General features: G+C 36.4%; 1 protein-coding gene across 1 annotated transcript in view; it reads right to left on the bottom strand.

Moving 5' to 3' along the window:
• Window positions 1-19,368, bottom strand: part of NRCAM (neuronal cell adhesion molecule) — a 278,975-nt gene that overhangs the window by 136,158 nt on the left and 123,449 nt on the right. Inside the window, exon 3 of the mRNA XM_081286371.1 lies at window positions 3,697-3,781. The gene's annotated coding sequence lies outside the window, so the exon portion shown is untranslated. The remainder of the gene's footprint in view (window positions 1-3,696; window positions 3,782-19,368) is intronic.

The raw sequence follows: 19,368 nt of genomic DNA, 5'->3' as shown, positions 1-19,368 counted from the left end.
ACTCTGGGCACTACCCAGGATGGAAGACAGAATGTTCCTCTTTGCACTGTCATTCAAAGCTTCCAGGAGCGCTACACTTGGGTGGTGAGCCACTACTCGATAAGAAATTTGTCATAATTACCATAAAGAAATTGTGCAAGGGTGCTAGTGTTTCAAGAGGCTTAGCTGAAATCCAGAGCTTGCCCTCATGATATGTCAGGGTAAAGAGGGAGGAAGTTACCAAGTTTAAGAAAAGATTGTTCTGGTTTTCTAGATGACTAAATATTGATACAAACTCCAGTTGTATAAAATAATGAAGAGCTGAATTTATTTATTTTTTGGTACTAGGGATTGAACCCCCTCAGCCCTTTTTATATTTTATTTTAAAACAGGATCTTGCTAAGTTGCTCAGGGCCCCTCTAAATTGCTGAGACTGCCTTTGAACTTGCAATCCTTCTTCCTCAGCCTCCCAAGCCACTGGGATTATAGGCATGCACCACCATGCCCAGCAGAGGTGATTATCTTTTACTTAGATTTAGAACCCTACTGGTTTTTACAAATTCTAAGCTCCCCAGGGAAATGGATGCATGTAGTATTTCATCTTTAGTTTTGTTGGGTGAATATTCTTTTGTAGACACTGTATGTCTTCTGGATTTGACTAGTACCTAATAACATGTGATAAAAGTGATTCTATAAGACAAAATTCTAATAGGACACTTTATCATTAATAGCATTAAAATTATGCTCCTATTTAGGGGCTGGGGCTATGGCTCAGTGGTAGTGTACTTGTCTGGCATGTTTGAGGAACTGGGTTCAATTCTTAGCACCATATATAAAAAAATAAAGGTCTATTAACAACTAAAAAAAATTTTTTAGAAATTATGCTCCTATTTAGGCTTCTCAATAAACTATTGGCTTACATTTGAAAATCAACTTAATTATAAGATAAAGTTTTCCTACTCCTATTAGTTTTGTTATCTATTCAGAATGTAATTACTGTTCTCCTAAGATGTATGAATAACTTAAAAAAAGTTAGTCCTGTAAGTCCCAGGAAAGAACAATTTTGAAGTCATCAGCCAAACATAATCAGTAAATAGTTCAATAACCTGTCAGATTTTTTTTTTATACACAGCTTGCCAAATAGGAACATGCTTTAGATATTGCAAGGGCATTATTCTTCTTCAGATTCATTATGGTTATTACCACCACCAAACTTACACTAATGTATCAGAGCAGAAAACCTTATATGGGTTACTTCAGGGGTTTCCCTGTGCCTCACTCTGGCTGATTATTAAACGTCCATCGTTAGCAGTCCGGCATTAGCTCAAGGTTTTCAAACCAGATTGAAGGCAGATTTTCCATGGAGAGAACTTACACATTAAGTTAATGACAAGTGTCAACACACTTTTTATATGCAACATTGGACACACAGAGATGGCACTTCCCAAAGAAGGATGTGGGATGGGTGTGGTGGTTTGCAAACCATAGTCCACAATTCTGGCTGCTCACATCTTTTGAAAACCACATCACACCATAGATCATGGGAAAGACAGTTGAAAACTCCAAGTAGCAACAAAACAAAAACAAAAATCAGTTTTCTTATTCTAATATCAGAGGTCAATTTCTGAATGGTATGGGAAAGATGTAACACAATTATGCTTTAAAACTTTGGGATATTTCAGAGTCTTTGTGAGGCAAGGGAAAGAATTGAAGCACATTAGTCACTTAACCAAAAAAGGCTGGCCAAAAAAATCACTAAGAGGTAGATACTGAAAAAGAGGAAGATAAGCTTTTTCACTTGTTCTTCTGGAAGACAGAGATTTAAAAATCAAATACCTTTCATGCAATGAAAAAAAGAGAAATCATTGACTGCAGCCAGTGGGGAAATTCCCTTAGATGCACCCTCTCTGGTGGGTCCTTCGTTGCCACCTTAGAGTGCTTCTCCCCTGGAGTCCCTTTGCATGTCTTGTCTTCCGGTATCTTCCCTCTCACTGGAAACCACCATTACTGACAAGATCTTGCCCTCACTGTCTGCCTACCTCTTTCAGATACTATGCTATATATTATCCCCAGAAGCGCTTGCCCTAACTCACTACTGACACCAGTATTTTATCGGCAAGCCACTATACTCAACACCACTACTACTAATTCCTAATTTCTAACAATTGCGATTTGGTATTTATTACATATCTCTGTTAAAGTAGGGAGAGTTTACTATTACTTTACCTGGAAGATGCTCTTTATTTTATGAAATTGGATGCTTTTAAGGGGAACCTTATAAGTCATTCTGCATTAACTAACGGAGCCTTTTTAAAAAAATAAAAAGTGACATTTGGATTAGACAGAGGGAGTGGAGGGGATATGGGAGTAGGTATGATAGTAGAATTAATTGAACATTATTACCTTATGTGCATATATGACTACATGACAGGTGTGATTCCATATCATGTACAACCAAAGGAATGAGAAGTTATACTCCATTTATGTGTGATGTGACAAAATACATTCTACTGCCATGTGTAACTGATTAGAATAGATGAAAAATAAAATTTAAAAATAGTAAAAAAAAAAGTGCCATTTATACAACATTAAGCCTTTTGGTGGGTATAATTATCTAACTTATGAATCTTGCTAGTCTTTACCAATTTTCACTTTTCAAGGACTTTTAAACAGAACAAAATGTGTGCTGTTTTATTTACAAAGAAATTTCCAGGCTACCAATTTGGAGATTCCTGATGATATTTTGAAACACCATAAGTAGTTAGTCATACTAAACCAGTTTCAATTCGACACAACGGAAGCAAATTCAGCTGGGGCATGAATCATTTCCTCTAAGCAACAAAAGAACTTCTCAATGGATCAATTTAAGAATTCTCAAGATCAAGGGACAAGATGCTGCAAGGATTTTGCTACCTCAAAATCTTGCATTCGACCTCATCTTTTCTTATTAAAATCCATGAGAGTTTATTTGTTAAATGAAGCCTATGAAGTGCAGAACTGACTGAATAATTGAGCTCTCATCATGCCTTAAGAAAGCTATTGTTGGCTAAGATATAGTTCTCTGAACTGTGTTCCAGATCTGTAGGGAAGATATTTTTCACCAAGTACAGCTCTGTAATAGAGGGACTTTCAGAGGGCACCATAGACCCTGCAGGGCCTGTTCTAGAACTGACCGTTTTGGTGACATAAATGAGAATGAGGTGGGCAGTGTGGATGGGAAATAAGGGGTGGGAACGCGATTTACAAAGCAAAAATCACATTTCAAAGTAACTTTTAAACTTTCAAAACTGACCTTTTTATTATTTGGACTTCACTGTGAGATAAGAAAAAAAATCACATAAGCATCAAATTCAAAAGAAAATTCTTATTAATGATGCTCCAATTTTTAATCTTTAGTTCCTTCAGAAATATTTTTTCCTATTAGCAGTGATTTTACTGTGCTATCTATTTTAGGTGTCTTACTGATCCATGCTTTAGCCAAACAAACAAAAACAACACAAAAGGACTTTAGAGGCTGGTTTTCTCCACTCTATTTGATCCATCCTCTTTGACAAGTAGTATGATAAATGTTTTTGCATTTCCTACTCCCTGTCTTTTATCACACTCTGGATTGAAAAGTATTAAATATGGCAATAACATTACACAATGACATCATTTTATGGTATCAGTCCCTTCTTTAACTACGAATTTAAACACTTTAAAAAGAAAAGGCCCTACCTTTGAAGAAGGTCTTATTATCTGAAGAAGTCGTCCTTTCTTTTAATCCTTTAAACCAAAGGTCGTCTTAGCATTGCTCTGTGGACTGAAGAGTGGGGGAAATGTTAACAAGACATTGGTTGTCATCAATCACAGCAGATTGTCAATACATGAACTCCAACTCACTCCCTGATGGGAAACACAATCACAGAGAAAGCCCTGCAAGGAGAGACAAATTATGAATACATTTGCCAAAACATCTCTCTGTTGCTTCAATCAAAAGAGACAGCAGAGAGGTGGCTGGAAGTCTGGGGGATGTCCCGTTAATGGATTACAGCCTGAAGAGTCCTGCCTGGTTTTTAACGTTCTGTTTAGGAAATAGAGTTGTTTGGTAATGTATACACATAAGGTGGGTAAAATAATCTCTTGCTGTGGATTTATTACATTTTTCATTTAGTAACACAGAAGTTCTTTTGACTATGTTTGAAAGGCCCCACGTTGTCAATAAAGGTCATACAGAGATGATGGGAACAGCAAGATTTGAGGAGGAAATTCCATGGGCTTCTGATGAAGGCTTAGCTACAGACAGCTCAGGACCCTGCAACCTCCAACTCTATTCTCCTCGGTTTCCTTTGCAAATATTTCAGCTAAGAATTAGCAAGGAAAAGATACTGTGGATGGGAAATAGAACAATCACAGCTCAGCATATTATGCTTCAATTTTTAAACAGCCAATTCAATAACGCCCAAGGTTTTCTAAGGGAGGATTTGTGTATTTTTGGACTTTGGATTTCTGAAAACAGAAGTCATACTATCAACCTCTGAAAACATCCTTCAGAGAAGAGAAACAAGTGTCAATTCAGGAACTTTGGGCTGCACTCAAATGTTAGGACTACTGTGAATTGCAAAATTATTCCAGGAATAAAATAAAAAGGCATGTAAAAACCTCAGCTGTTTTAGTTTATGCATGTATTACAAAATATTTTTCTGTCTTAAATTGCAAAAAAAACCCTTTATAATAATTACACATACAACTATTCTTTATAGATTTTCATTGTATCTAATATTATGGTATTTTTATCAGGACAGAATAAATATCAATGTTGTGGAAGCTAGTGATTTTTCCTTAGAAGCGAAACAAAGGTTTTCTTGTCATGTGGTTCCTAGTTATTTAAAAAAAAAAAAAAAAAAAACCTCTAGAAGTTTATAAGAGCAAGGCTACAGGAATTGGAAGTTATGTCTACAACAGCAATTCAATTCAATGAACTTATTTGGACATTTAATATGTATCTGTCAATACAATGTATAAATATAAATAAGTAAAAAAGAATATAAATATGACATGCTTCCTACCATTAGGAATCCCGGTTCACATGTTGAGCAGGAAAAATAGCCAGAAATCACACCAACCACCATACAAAGCAATATTAATAGAGAATTGTAAAACCACAGAAAAAGGGAACAACTAATTCTACAAGGGGTCCTCAAAGACAGCCTTCGACAGGAGGTACCAATTGAGTTGAACCCAAAAGGAGAGTAGGAGAGCATTCTGGTAGACAGAGGGTAAGTGCAAAGGAAATGAGTAGCCTTCCCACTAGTAGGGCAGTGAAGCTACAGATGTGGAGGGGGATGGCAAGAGGGGAGGTTAAGAGATCATTTGCAGGGGCTGGGATTGTGGCTCAGTGGCAGAGTGCTTGCCTAGCGTGTGCGAGGCATTGGCTTCTATTCTCAGCACTGCATATAAATGAATAAAACAAAGGTCCATCGACAACTAAAACTTTTTTTAAAAAAGAGGTCATTTGCAAGCACAGTGCAAAGATCATTGAGCATCAACCAATCTAGGAGCATGCACTTTAACCTGAGAACAGTGTAAAGCCACTGAAGGTTTTAGGCAAGAGGAAAGAAAATTGGTCAGTAGTACAGGTGACATGAGGCTAGGGATTAGTTTATGGTGACTGTTTAGAAAGTGTTCCAGCAGGGGTAATCCTGCCTCCCTCCCAGCCCACCCCCACTAGTTCACATTTAACTCCTTGAAATGCAACAGGATACAAAGATGGAAATAATCTAAAGTTGAGAATACTGATATGGTTGCACATCTTTTTATTTTTTTAATGGAGTAATTTGGTAATTTTTATTTAATTATGTGAGTGTCCCTTTACAGATCAAATTTTGTAAGGTCAGCACGGGATGTGATCTTGTTCCCTCTCCTCCACTTCCTCAACTCTCATGGCATATTTCCACAATTTCTCTTCCCAGGGCAGTGTGGCTCTGTGTTCAATCTCCAGCACCACAAGGAAAGAAAAGATTTAATGAGATACTACAATGATCTAGATTCTGTATACATATTATAGAAAGTTCGTTATTTTACTCCAATTCTATGAGATAAATATCATTTTCTCTTTGATATACAGGCAGAAACTGAAGCACAGAGAGGCTATATAAATTACTCTAAGTCATACAGCTAGAATGTAATACAGTTGTAATGCAAAAACCTCTTTTGTCTGAATACAAAGACCATGCTTTTTCTACCTTACCCTGTGGTACTTGAGAATAAACTTGGGAGGGGCTGTCAAGATTTTAGAAGAGGGCAGGAGTGGGCTGGAGTTGTAGCTTAGTGGTAGAGCACTTGCCTACCATATGTGAGTCACTGGGTTTGATTCTCACCATGTATAAAAAGTAAAAATAAATAAATAAAGGTCCATTGACACACACAAAAAAGAAGGTCAGGAAGAGAGAAGTGTGGACCAAGAGTCATAACACTGCAGGAAGAATGCAAATGGAGCAAGCTCTGTACCTGTCAGTAGGGAGCTGGGTTCCCAGTTCTACCACCTCCTATGGGCTTGGTTTAAAGCCCCCTGACTCCTATTATACTGTCACATCTGGGTTTCCCAGCCAAATCTACTTCTTTTGTTAATAATGTTTCACAAAGTGGGTAGGTATGGAAATACTATAAGGTGCAGTGTGGAAGAAGATGCTTTCAAACTTACATTTTTAAAGGGAAGTCAAATGAATGTGCTTCTTTTGATAAGTGCTAATAGTTTTTCTTTTCTTATATTTTTTCTTTTTAACATAATTCAAGTCAGCAAAATTCTCTGAAAAGAGCATATAAATAATTTTACCTAGGTATGGTTCATGGCATCACGTGGGAAGTTATTTCATTTATTTGCTCATGTATATTGCTGATAGAGTACTGCCACATGTTTAACCTTCCTGTGGCAATGTGAACCTTCAAGCAAAGACACCAAAAAAACTAAATATTAATTGTATTACTATGTCAGCAATTATGCCAAACATCTCTTGGAAATGAATTTTTGTCATAGTCATCACTCTTGCTCTGACAGCTGTGTCCATGGGCTTTCATCCCTCTGAAATGCATTAGGTCAACAGAATAGAGTAATGCATCATCGCTAAGGACTATTTTTCCAATAACCAAGTAATGATTTAATTTTTTTTTACCAAATACAATCAACTTATCCTATTAAATAAAACCAGTCCGAAGTCTAAAGGTCAAGAAGAAATTTGATGTATTTGAAAAGTAGCCTTCAGAAAAGATGAATGGCATTTAGGTGACAAATGTAAAAAACCCAAAGGCCACTGCACACATAATAAACCAATTACAATAAATGTAATCCAATGGTATATAAGTAGAACATAAAGAATTTAATAATTTAGAAAAGTGAAAACTTGCCTTAGCCACTCTTAGAAAAGCAAAATAACGAACTTTCTGAACTGCCCCAACATAAATTGCTATTTATTGATTGGCATATAATTTCTGCAAGACTTTTAGTTTTGTTTTGATTTAAAGTGAGAATCTATAACATTCAATACAACTGTAAATGTATTATTGCAAACATTACTAGGTAAAAAGTATCCTCAAACAAGAAATACTTGTAATCCCTTTAAACATTTCAGGCTGATTCCTTAAAACTGGCCTCCTTAAAAATATAGCTAAGGTAGATGATATTGACATATCAAGCATTTGATGCCCCCCCCAAAGCCAATTCTGTCTTCAGTTGTTTCCTGTTAAAAATCTTCAAGATAAGTATAGCTGAGAAATATCTTTTGGATCATCAGTTGAAACCTTTACATGTAACAATATGTGTATATATCTGCACTATTATGGATTTATGTAGAATGCAAAATTATTTTGTTCTTGTATTACTATTAAATGATAGTGATTTGCAATGTTATTTTTAATCTTTTGACCATAACAAAACTGAACAGTAGCAAAATCATAGACTAACCCTCAGACTATTCTTTTTTCTTAACTTCCTGCTTTTGACATGTTCTTTGGATTGAATTTGGGGTCCATTCATACTTTTTAACTGAAATGAAAAGGATAAATAAATGACCCTATTAAAATTGGCATTGGCAGCCTAATTCTGTTTGGTGTGGCAGAAAGCCAAAATAATCTTGAAACTCAGTTCTTCCCTTCACAATAGCACATGAAACAAAATGCAAAAGGCAAAAGCATGGTCTGAAATAAAGCAGGTTCTCTAACTAGCAGCTCAACCAGATAGCACCCCAAAAGGGCAGGCCCTGACTTCCAGTGCATTTCACTCTTGCAAGACAAGTAAAATGGGTCCCAAGGCCCAACAAACATTTTGGGCCTTGGGACCCATTTTTACATGCCTTTTAAAGGTCAGGATGGGAGCAAGGGAACCATCCTCATAGGAACTTGAAGATAAACCAATATATGTTGTGCTACGCCTTTCAGGAAAAGGAACCTAGTGATCCCTTGATAAACAAAATGAACTAGAGCAAAGACTGACCACCTGTGAGAGCTTTAGATTTCATGTGACACTATCATTTGCTACCTTTCAAGCTAATTCAAACATCAGATACTGACCAAGCCACTGCGTGTGCACTGGAAATGATGTTGTGAGGTATATGACTGTAGCATTTCATGGTGTGAGATACATTCCAGGGTTTCATAGGAGGAATTACTATAACCATAAATAGAAACCTGGAAGTTCAGTGTACAGTCATGGTAATCTGTGTACTCAAGATTCATGTCCCTTTCTGTCATGCACAGTGGCTCTGGGGAGAGACTCCTTCCACTTCTTCTGCATCTGGGTGAGACTGAGATGTAAGAGGGCTGATATGTATAACTTTCTTTGCCCAGAGGTTGAAGAAGCAAGTGTCTTTCTACCACTTCCTGTTTCCACTTCTGGCTGGATATCAATACCAGTGCCAGCATGGGTCCCTGGAGGATAAAGAGTAGAGATTGTTCCCTCCACACTTAGGGTCTCCATTACCCAGAATGAACTCTTCCATGAGCTGGGAAGGACTCTAATTGCATGGCATTTCCACAGTTTGGGGTTTTGTTGTAAAAGCCAGCTTTGTCCTAATAAAGTCAGCACACTCTAACATAATAAAATGTGCAATAGTTCTCATTCGTCCTTTATCTGTTTCTATAATCTAAGAAGAATGAATTTCACTTAAAAATATCAGTGTATTCAGGACTACAGAACAAAAGTGATTAAGGGATATTAAATAAGTTCTCTGAAGCAATTAAGGTAATGGTGTTCATTTTTATTAGGGAAGAAAAAACTTTAAAGAAAGCTAGTTAAAGTGTCAATGAATACATGAAGGTCTTAAAGATTTTATATAGCAGATAGTGAGTCACAATTTTTCAGTTCACACAAACCAATAAAGAAGGTTTTCATGATGATGTAGAAAATAACATTGTATCTAAGAAACTGGGAAAGACTGAAAATCAAGTTTTTGAAAGCATCTGGTTGAGCAGATATAGGAGGGAATCTGGAAATCCATTCTTGTGATGGGCAGCACTAGAGAGTTCTGATACAGGTGGTCACAGGGCACACAGAGAGGAGCTGTTGGAAGAATGTCTTTAAGATAACAATGGCTCACCAGTGAACTGTGTTGCATTGTGAGGTAATCAAATTTCTTTCCTAGAAGAAAGTAAAACTAGGGAAGTTTCTCACTCATAGGGCAGAAAATACACACTAGTAATGAACATCCTACAGTTCTGGAAATATAGGTAAGTAAGACATGATCTCAATCCTTAAGCATTCACAATCTCATATCTGTGTGGAGCACATATGTTTGTGTAGACGAGGTAGTGATGAGGAGACGGAGGAAACAGGTGACCTCTGGGTTTGAACTAGAGATGAGACCTCATTCCTGGTTGAGAAGATAGACCTAGATGTGGCCTCAGGGACCCTAATCTCTGGTGGGCATCCTTCCAGGAACATAGTCTCCAGACGATGTAACCAACCAACCAAGATATATGCTGACAGGAAGGAAGTCGAGGTACCCAACCGTATTCAGGAAGCAAAATAAGTTAATGTTTACATATTTAACATGTTAGACTTCCATGTAAAGTGTCTGAGAAGAAAAGACTAAAGCTAACAAAAGAAGTTTTATAAAGTCACAGCTATATGGGAAGTTATTGTTTAATAGGAATGGACTGGAATGAGGGGAAAGTTCTAGAAAGTTCTAGAGCTAGATACAGTGATATACACATAACAATATGAATGTACTTAATGCCACTGACTCTGTACCCTTAAAAATTATTAACTTGGTAAATTTTGTTATATATATTTTATCACAATAAAAAATGTCTATAAAGTTCTAACTCTATAAGTTCCTGGAAATACTGTAATATGTACAGGGAAAATTTCAACCTATACTCTATGCTTCCACATCAATGCTTTCTGTATCCTTGAAAAGACAGGAAGACATTAATTAATTAACTAATTAATTAAGTTTTGATACCAGGGGTTGGGCACTTAACCACTGAGCCACATCCCCAGCCCTTTTTATTTTTTATTTTGAGACAGGTTCTCACTAAGTTGCTTAGGGCCTCACTAGGTTACTGAGGCTGGCCTTGAACCTGGCAATCTTTCTGCCTCAGCCTCCTGAGTTGCTGAGTTTACAGGCATGAGCCACCCTGCTTGGGAAGACATTAATTTATTGAACAAATATTTTGTGAACAATTAGTATCGCCCAGGCACTGTTCTAGGGATTAAGGATTCAGAACAGAACAGAAAAAAAAATCCTGTTTTCATAGAGCATTTTCTTATTTATCCCCCAAATACTCCGCATTATTAAATGTCTGTTATTTGTCAAGTTCCATGCTGGGCACCAGAATGACAATGGTTAAAAAGCAATAAAAATATCAGCAAACCAGACTTTCCCTGCCCTCCAGAAACTTCCACTCTATGGCAGGAGACAGATACCTAAATCATCACAGAAATGGAACTAAAATATCAATTTTGAAAAAGCAGAGGTCTATGGGGACCCTAGAGTGTGGTGATGGTAACTGGCTTAGTCAAGGGGGTCAGTCCCTCCTAAGAGGGCTGATGTGAGACCTCTCAGGATAGAGGGTAGTGCAGCCCAAGCAAAGGAGGGGAAGAAGCAGGCAGGGCCCTGTAGACCTCTCAGCATTTATCTTAAGAATCATGGGAAGCCATCAATGGTATTTTAAGGGGACTGAAGGTAGGGAAAAAATGATTTGATCAGGAAGAATACTCATTTAGTTGCTTTGACAATTTAAAAACCACCAACTGAAAATGAAAGCAAGAATTATAAGGGATTCCCTACACAGTTACAAAAATAATAGGTGAAGCACTTTGAAGCTTTTAGATGAAAGACAGAATTTAAGATATCAAAGAATTATAATCAGATAAGAAATTAAAAACAACTCTCCAGTTGTTAATTCCTCAGTGTTGATCAAAATATAGCCTGTTAAGATCCTATAATTTACTAACAAAGCTGGATTTGATTAAACATGTGTCACCTGAATTTGCAAGCCTGGGAAATTAAGTTGCAGATATTTTTAAAACAAGACCAATAGTGGAAGTATTTGATCAAGGAAACAAAGTATATTAAACTTCACAAAATAGGCTTACTTAGGCATCTTTGTTGACATAGAAAGGAGCAGGGGGATAATTAACTAATTATTAATATTTAAGAACTTGAACAACAAATTAAGCACATATACAGCATTTTCTATTGATTGATGATTATCAATTCTAATATATGCTGTTAAATGGGAAAAAAATTAAGACTGGCTTAATACTACATGCTAACAGAAGACATGTGATAAAAAGAACAATTCCACTTTTTGTATATACGTAGTTACCCCTTACCCACAGGAGACAGGTTCTAAGACCCTCCAATAGATATATGAAACCTTAGATATATACATCTCCATGTATGCAGTGGTCCCTCAAGATCTGAGGGGAATTGGTTCCAGAATCCCCTATGGATACCAAAATCTAAGGATGTGTATGGTGTGTGTGTGTGTGTGTGTGTGTGTGTGTGTGTGTAAAATAATACTGTTTGCATTACTTACATGTGTCCTCTTACATAACTTAAATCATCTCTAGATGACTAATAATACCTAATATAATGTAAATGCTACATAAATAGATGTAAATAGATGTTGTATTGTTAGGGAAGAATGACAGGTAAAATAAAAGTGTGTATATATATATATATTTTTTTTTTTAAACAGATGCTTATTTTTTTTCCAGAATATTTTTGATCCACAGTTGGTTGGATTCAAGCATTCTGAACCAGTGGACAAGGAGGCTGATAGTACTGGGTATTTTCCTATACATGCATACCTATGATCAAATTTTGTGTAGAGATTAGGCACAGTAAGAGATTATCAACAAAAACTAATCATAAAATAGAACATATAACAATTCACTTCAATAAAAGTAAAATTTATGAATTGCTTACTTCTGGAATTTTCCTTGTAGTGTCTTCAGTTGACCCTGGGTAAATGAAGCCTCAGAGGGTGAAGCCCTGGAGGCAGTGGGCCTGCTGCAAACAGGTTGACCACATGCTCACCATCTTAATTTATGCAGACTAAATATTTGACAAGTAGGTGACAGACATTTCTGTGCATTTCAAACTAGACAGAATAGGAATGGGAAACATCAAAGTTTTAATTATGCAGTGAGCTGATCTGACCTCTGAACGGCACAGCACAACTCTAGACTATGTTTCAGAGTTCAAAAACTTTAGACATATAATTCACATGATTCATCTTTCACTGATTTTCATTTATAAAAGTTAGATCTTTCAATCTGCTTAGATTACCTTAAGAATGCACTATATATAGCTGGAGGAATGTTCCTGAGGATGCTTTAGCCACATTTTGTTAAAAACTACCAAATCCCTTGATTTTATGGGAGCGATAGTCTCAAGAGGTGGCCATCACCAGCACTTTTTGAGACTCAGCCTCACAAAGATTTTAATTTTAAAGTTTAATTTAACTTGACTCAAAAATCTAGTGATTTTATTGACCTATCAATTTATGTTTTAGTCTGACCAATCCTAATATATTTGCATAAGAAATATTTTCAAATTTCATATCAATATTATTCTTTAACTCAGAAAATTGGGAATGGAACCACCATTTGACCAAGCTATCCCATTCCTTGGTTTATACCCAAAGGACTTAAAATCAGCATACTATAGTGACACAGCCATATCAGTGTTTTTAGCAGCTCTAATCACAATAGCTAGACTATGGAACCAACCTAGGTGTCCCTCAATAGATGAATGGATTAAAAAATGTGGTATATATACTCAATGGAATATTACTCAGTGTTACAGAAGAGTAAAATTATGGAATGTGCCAGTAAATGGTTGGAGTTGGAGAATATCATGCTAAGGAAAATAAGCCAATCCCACAAACTAAAGGCCAAATGTTTTCTCTAATATGCAGATGCTAATTCACAATGGTATGGGGGGCACTAGGGAAGAATAGCTTTACCTTAGATTTCATAGAGAGAAGTGAAGGGAGGGGAGTTGTGGGGATAGGAAAGATAGTAGAATAAAACAGACATTACTGTAGGTATATATGTGATTGAATGACCAATGTGATTCTGCAACATGTACACTCAGAAAAATGAGAAATTATATCCCATCCATATATAATATATCAAAGTACATAAATGTATTCTACTTTCATGTATAACTAAGTAAAACATATAAAAAATTTAAAAAACAACCTTTTAAATGCTCCATTAAATTGCCTATTGGTGTAAAACTGTAACTGACATTTCAAGTAATAAATCAGATTATAAAGACAGTGGTATAGAGTAAATCAGATTTAGGAACAATAGGAAAAAAATGAATGCATTCCCTCTTTAAAGGAAATGGACAAAAAATTAAATTAAAAGTAGAATTTGTGCATTTTTGTTGTTGTTACTGGCAGTAAGCAAAAATCATCATAAAGACAAAATGAGAAGAGGTTTTGAAAGACTTTCCAACATTTGGATAAAGACATTTTTTTTTCTTTTCAAAGCTGGCAAGTCATTTTTGGTTCAAAATTCTCTTTATATGCTGTAGTATTCTAGTTTCCTTTTGATACAGACATGAACTTACAAGCAGTCCCCTCACTTTTACATTTCCCCACAACTTCCTGAGTATTTGACATGCTCATTGAACTGAATTTGAGGTCCTTTCATAAGACTGGTCTGGAAAGTAAAAGGAATGAAGCACAACAGAAATGGCTTCAAATACAACTCCAATGTAGTTTCCCTAATGTTCTGTACTGTGTTTCCCATAATATTGGTTGGCCATGAGTCCTCCTAATGAGAATTTTGTCTCTATTTCTTAGTTGTCTATGTGACTACTGATTTTTTTTTAACCAAATGGAACTTTCTAGTATTAAAAAAAAAAGCATTATGCGGGGGGAGGGGGGGACTCTAATGGGATTTAAGTTATGGCTTGAGAGGTCTTCCAATGACACATAAGCCTTTACAGATTTCTCCATGGTAGTAAATGAGCAGAGTAGCCTAATCCTGGTCAATATCAAATGGCTTCAGGCGGCTCAAATACAGGATCCTCTAAATCAGTTTCCCCATTTAAGATGACAAAACTCTGGTCTCAGAGAAATCTGGAATACTGTTAGTTCCAGGTCACTAACCATAATTAAGTCCCAATATGAAGCTGTCTACTTAAAGAAGTCATCTTTAATGTATCACAACCTGTATTAAGTAGACCATTATTTATAAATAAAGAAGTCAAATTATGAATTTAATAGCTTACCAGGTGACATTAGGGAAATTGCTTCTTTTCTGAGTACAAAATGGGGTTAATAATCCTGACCTATCTCTTAAGGTCTCTGGGGACAATTCCTAGAGGAATTGTCTAAGTGCTGTATAAATGTTACCAGTGTTATGAGAGCTTAGTTTCATTGTCATTGGAAGGCCACCATCATAACAAAGAATTCACAGGGTTAGCTAGAGGTGAATTAACAAAGCGAGGTCTATGCTAATACAAGTGCCCTATGACCTTGGATCACTGGGCTTGAAAAAGTGCAGATTGGAATGTGAATGAAGTTTACATTTTCAGAGACAAGAGTTTTTGTTAATGTATTTCCTATTCAGTCCCTTCACTTTGAAAATCATTACTCTGAAAGTGAAACAACCAATTTCCATTTCCACCTAGATTTTTTTTTTTTTTGGCATTATTCTCATTGTCATTCCTAGCATCATTTGCACTTCAGCATGACATTGGAGATATCCAAGGCCTTTCCTTCTAAATCAGCTATCCAGAACACCCAGTAACAGGCCTGTCAGTGGGAATGGACTCCACATACACCACATTTCTTTCATTTTAATTTTTTTGGTGCAATTTCCAGATTTCTATTTCTCTTAGAGATAGTGAGTTCTCTTTTCCTCTTCAATTTCCATAAGTCATTCATTCAACCTCTGATGTACCAGGCACTGTCCTAGGTGCTGGAGATAACAGTGATTAAAACAGGCAGAAATCCTCTTTTCTCAAGCAGGTTATATTCCACTGAGTGAAAACAAATAGCAAGAAAAATAAATAAGTAAATAAACATAGTGTGGGGGTGGCACAAAGTATGGTGAGAGGATGAGAGTGCAAAGATAAGGAGGAGCTCAGGGAGAAGCCTCCTTGAAGGATGTGCTTTGAGTGGATGGGTTGCTGAGAAAGTGCTTTGCAGGCAGGGTGAGGAGTCCTGGCAAATGCAAAGATCCAGAGGCAGGAGTTCATTCTCCTGTTTGAGAACAGCAAAAAAGGCTTGAGGGGTTGGGGACAGTAGGCAAGAAGGGAATAAAATTCAGAAATGGCACAGAGTGGACATCAGATGACCTTGGACTGGTATATTGTTTCAAGACTTCTGGCTCTTACCCTGAATGAAATGGGAAATGCTTGAGGGGTTTTGAGCAGAGTGACAGGATCTGACTTCCCCTCTGAAGGGTGAAATAGGCTGTTTGAGAATAGGCTGAAGGGGAACCAGGTTGAGACAAGAAGAAAAGACAATTACAAAGCAGAATTGTGCTTGATCCAGTGTGATGGAACATGGGTAGATATTTACAGCTTTCAATGATCAAACCCATCCTTTTTCTTCATCTAGATGTATGTATGTATGTATGTATGTGTATATGTATATATATATATATATATATATATATATATATATATATATATATATGAATATATGAATTACTTCAGCCCCTAAGGAAAAAAACTTTTTCTTTAAAGTCTTTCCTTCCCTCTCCCTCCCAGTCAATAACAATGCTTCTCTCAAATCATTTTAGAAAGGGTCAAAACATTCCACATTTAGATGTAGTCAAATCAGCAAGTGAATTATTCTGTAAAAAAAAAAAACCAAATTACTTGACAGGAATCTATTGACGTTCTCAGTAAAGCAACCTGCCTCCCTTCAACAGGCTCAGCATCACAGTACAAAGAAGTGGATGTCTCCAGTTACGGTGGAGACAGGGCAGTAAGGAGGTGTAGAAGTCTGTGATGAGGCCACCACCTTCCACTTGAGTTAAGTCCCAATACCAATGCACAAAACTTTCTTCGTCCTCCCTTCCTCCCCTCCTCCCTCCTCCCTCCTCCCTCCTCCTCCTCCTCCTCCTTTTTTTTTAATGGTACTTAGAATCAAACCCAGGGCCTTGCACATTTTTCAGGCAAACTATTAGTCTGTTTTTATGACCATATTGCCCAAATAAGTAGTCCTTGACTTAACTCCTGTGTGTAAAATTTAATCCTGCTTTTAGCTTTAGCCAAGGCCCAGGATCTCAGACACCATAAGCCTGGCAAACCTTAGCCCTGAGGCCCTGATCACCTAAAGATAAGAGGAGCAGGCAGTCCCTTCTCCAAGTAGGAGGAGCTGTAGTCAGGCACAATTCCAGGTTTTCCAGGAAGGTGGTGGAAAGGACTACTTCCCAAAGGGAAGATTCCAGAAATGCCTCTTGTGGAAAAGGGGGAAATATATCATTAGTCTTTTCAACCAATCTATAAGGAAAAATTCTCGCCAACTTTCAGTACCATCAAAGAAGGATGAAAGTGTAACCAGAATTTCTGAGTTGCCACAGCATCTTCTCAAGCAGGTGAGAGCACTCTCACTCTTGATCTGGGGCTCAATTTTGCAGAATAACTAAGATGGGGAAATTTCTTATAAATGACCATTCTTAGTGCACTATCACTTTAAATAGATTCTCTTTCTCTTTTTTCCATCTTCGGTGACTTACTAGGGAGAAAAAAAAAAAAAAAAAAAAACTACCTCTTGACATTTAGAAAAAAATATTTTTCCCTGGAGCTGGGGATTCTAAGCTGTTACTCTAGTTCCTCTAAGATTCACTGCTTGCTCTCCCATCTTCTGCAGGGTTTTCCTTGTATGCCAAATTCTCTACAAGGACTTCTTTGGCTGCCCTATCAAAAGGGCAACATTCAACCCCCATCTCCTTTCCCTACTTAATTTTTCCTTTCAACACTTACCAACATCTAAAATATTAAATATTTTATTGGTTTATCTTGCTTCTTGTTTCATGCACAGGACAAAGCTTTCATGAAAATCACGGTTTTCTTTATTTTGTTCATGCTATATTGTGTTAAAAAATCATATAACAGGATTAATAGAATTGGCTTGAATGGCATGTTACCAAAGACTACTGAAGTAAATGAGGATTTCCCACTAAACAGTATATTTTAAATACTAAGGAACAAACCAGGAGAGAGAATATTCCTACGAACTTACTAATACTAATGACATAGTAGCAAGTATTTCAGCTGAGACCAAAGCTTGAAAAAGCATTTCAGTTTTCATTCAACTTTCAGGTTAAGTATCATACAATATAGTATCCATAATGAGATTTCCTGAGAAAAATGGGAAGTCATGAAAACACTCAGTGAGAAGTGGGTTGACAAAGTGGTGGAATTAAACTCAAAGAGCATAGTTATTTGAAGAATAAGAAAATTCAGAATGAAAAGGGAAAAAGTAGAGAATGAGATTGAACAGATTATACTATGTGCATGTATGAATATACCACAATGCATTCCAATTATATATATAATTATTATTCATCAGTTAAAAAAACAAATAAATAGATTTTAAATAATAGGGAACAAACCAGGAGAAAAAATGGAATAGAGGAAGGGGATCCTGGGAAGGAAGGAGAGGAAAGAAGGGAGTGCCTCTGGGACTGCAATGGAGAAAACTATGTTATATTCCTTTATGGATGTGTCAAAATGAGCCATACTATTGTGTATAACTATAATGCACCAAAAATTTTAAAAATTAAAAAAAGAAAATTCATAATGAAAAGAAGGCAGACATGGCAAGTGAATATTACTCAGTAACAGAAATAACTATTATTCTCAATGTCATTCAAGCAAATATAAGACTGAGGCCATAAATATAATTAAAGGAGATATATAGATCTGACCATTTATTTTTCTGGAAATGAAACATAAACATCAAGTTTGGAAAGAGTGCCCGAGATCCTAATTTGTAACTTACAGTGGCCTGTGGACATGAGGCCCAGCAAATTTCTCAAAAGAAACCAAGGACAAGAGCAATCATCTCTGCATGGGTAGGTGCTTGAGGATTTCCCACTAAACAGTACATTTTAGAAGAGAGGAAGGGAGGGAACACAAACCTCATGCACAGCGTTTTCATTAACACTCAGTTATTTGGGAGTCCTTTCTCCTTTCTCTCTCACTCTCTTGATTTTCCACTTTCCAACCAAACAGGCTTTGATTTCATTTTTGATCAACCTAACACCAGCTGTTGCCAGAGCCTTTCTATTAAAAGGCTTAGTCCAAACAGTCTTATCATTAAAGCAAACACCAAACACATGGAGCCAACACAGTGTCTTGGAAAGGGCACTGCTCTGAATGCCTGGGTGGGAATTCTCTCTGCATGTTCCTAGCTATGTAGTGTGGGACATGACACTCGGTTGTCTCTAAATTTTACTTTTCTCATTTTTCAAATGTGGCTGATAAGATTTGCTCTACCTGCAGAAGATGATTAAGTGAATCAAAGTAGATAGTGTAACCTACAAAGCACTATGTACAAACATAACTAATTTTTACAGTTGCATTCATGATAGTTTGTTACTGTTCATGAAAAATCTAATGATAAAAAAATGTCCTGGGAAAATAGCAATATCTTTTAATACTCTTGCTTCATGTCCAGCTGCAATAGATGAGTATTTTCAGGAGTGTTTCTAAACATGTAAAACTTTGTGTTTTTTTTAATGGATTTTATTATTGTTTTTAAATACACATCAACAGTGGAATGCATTACAATCCTTAATACACATATAGAGCACAATTTTTCGGATCTCTGTATATAAAGTATGTTCATGTTAATTTATGCCATTATACATGCACTTTTTTGCATTACAATTCTTAATATACATATTTACCACAATTTTTCATATCT

This window comes from Spermophilus citellus, assembly GCF_964194105.1.
Source record: "Spermophilus citellus genome assembly, chromosome: 3".
NCBI lineage: Eukaryota > Metazoa > Chordata > Mammalia > Rodentia > Sciuridae > Spermophilus > Spermophilus citellus.
Note: the sequence above shows the minus strand (reverse complement) of the source record. Positions and strands in the feature narration are given on the sequence as shown.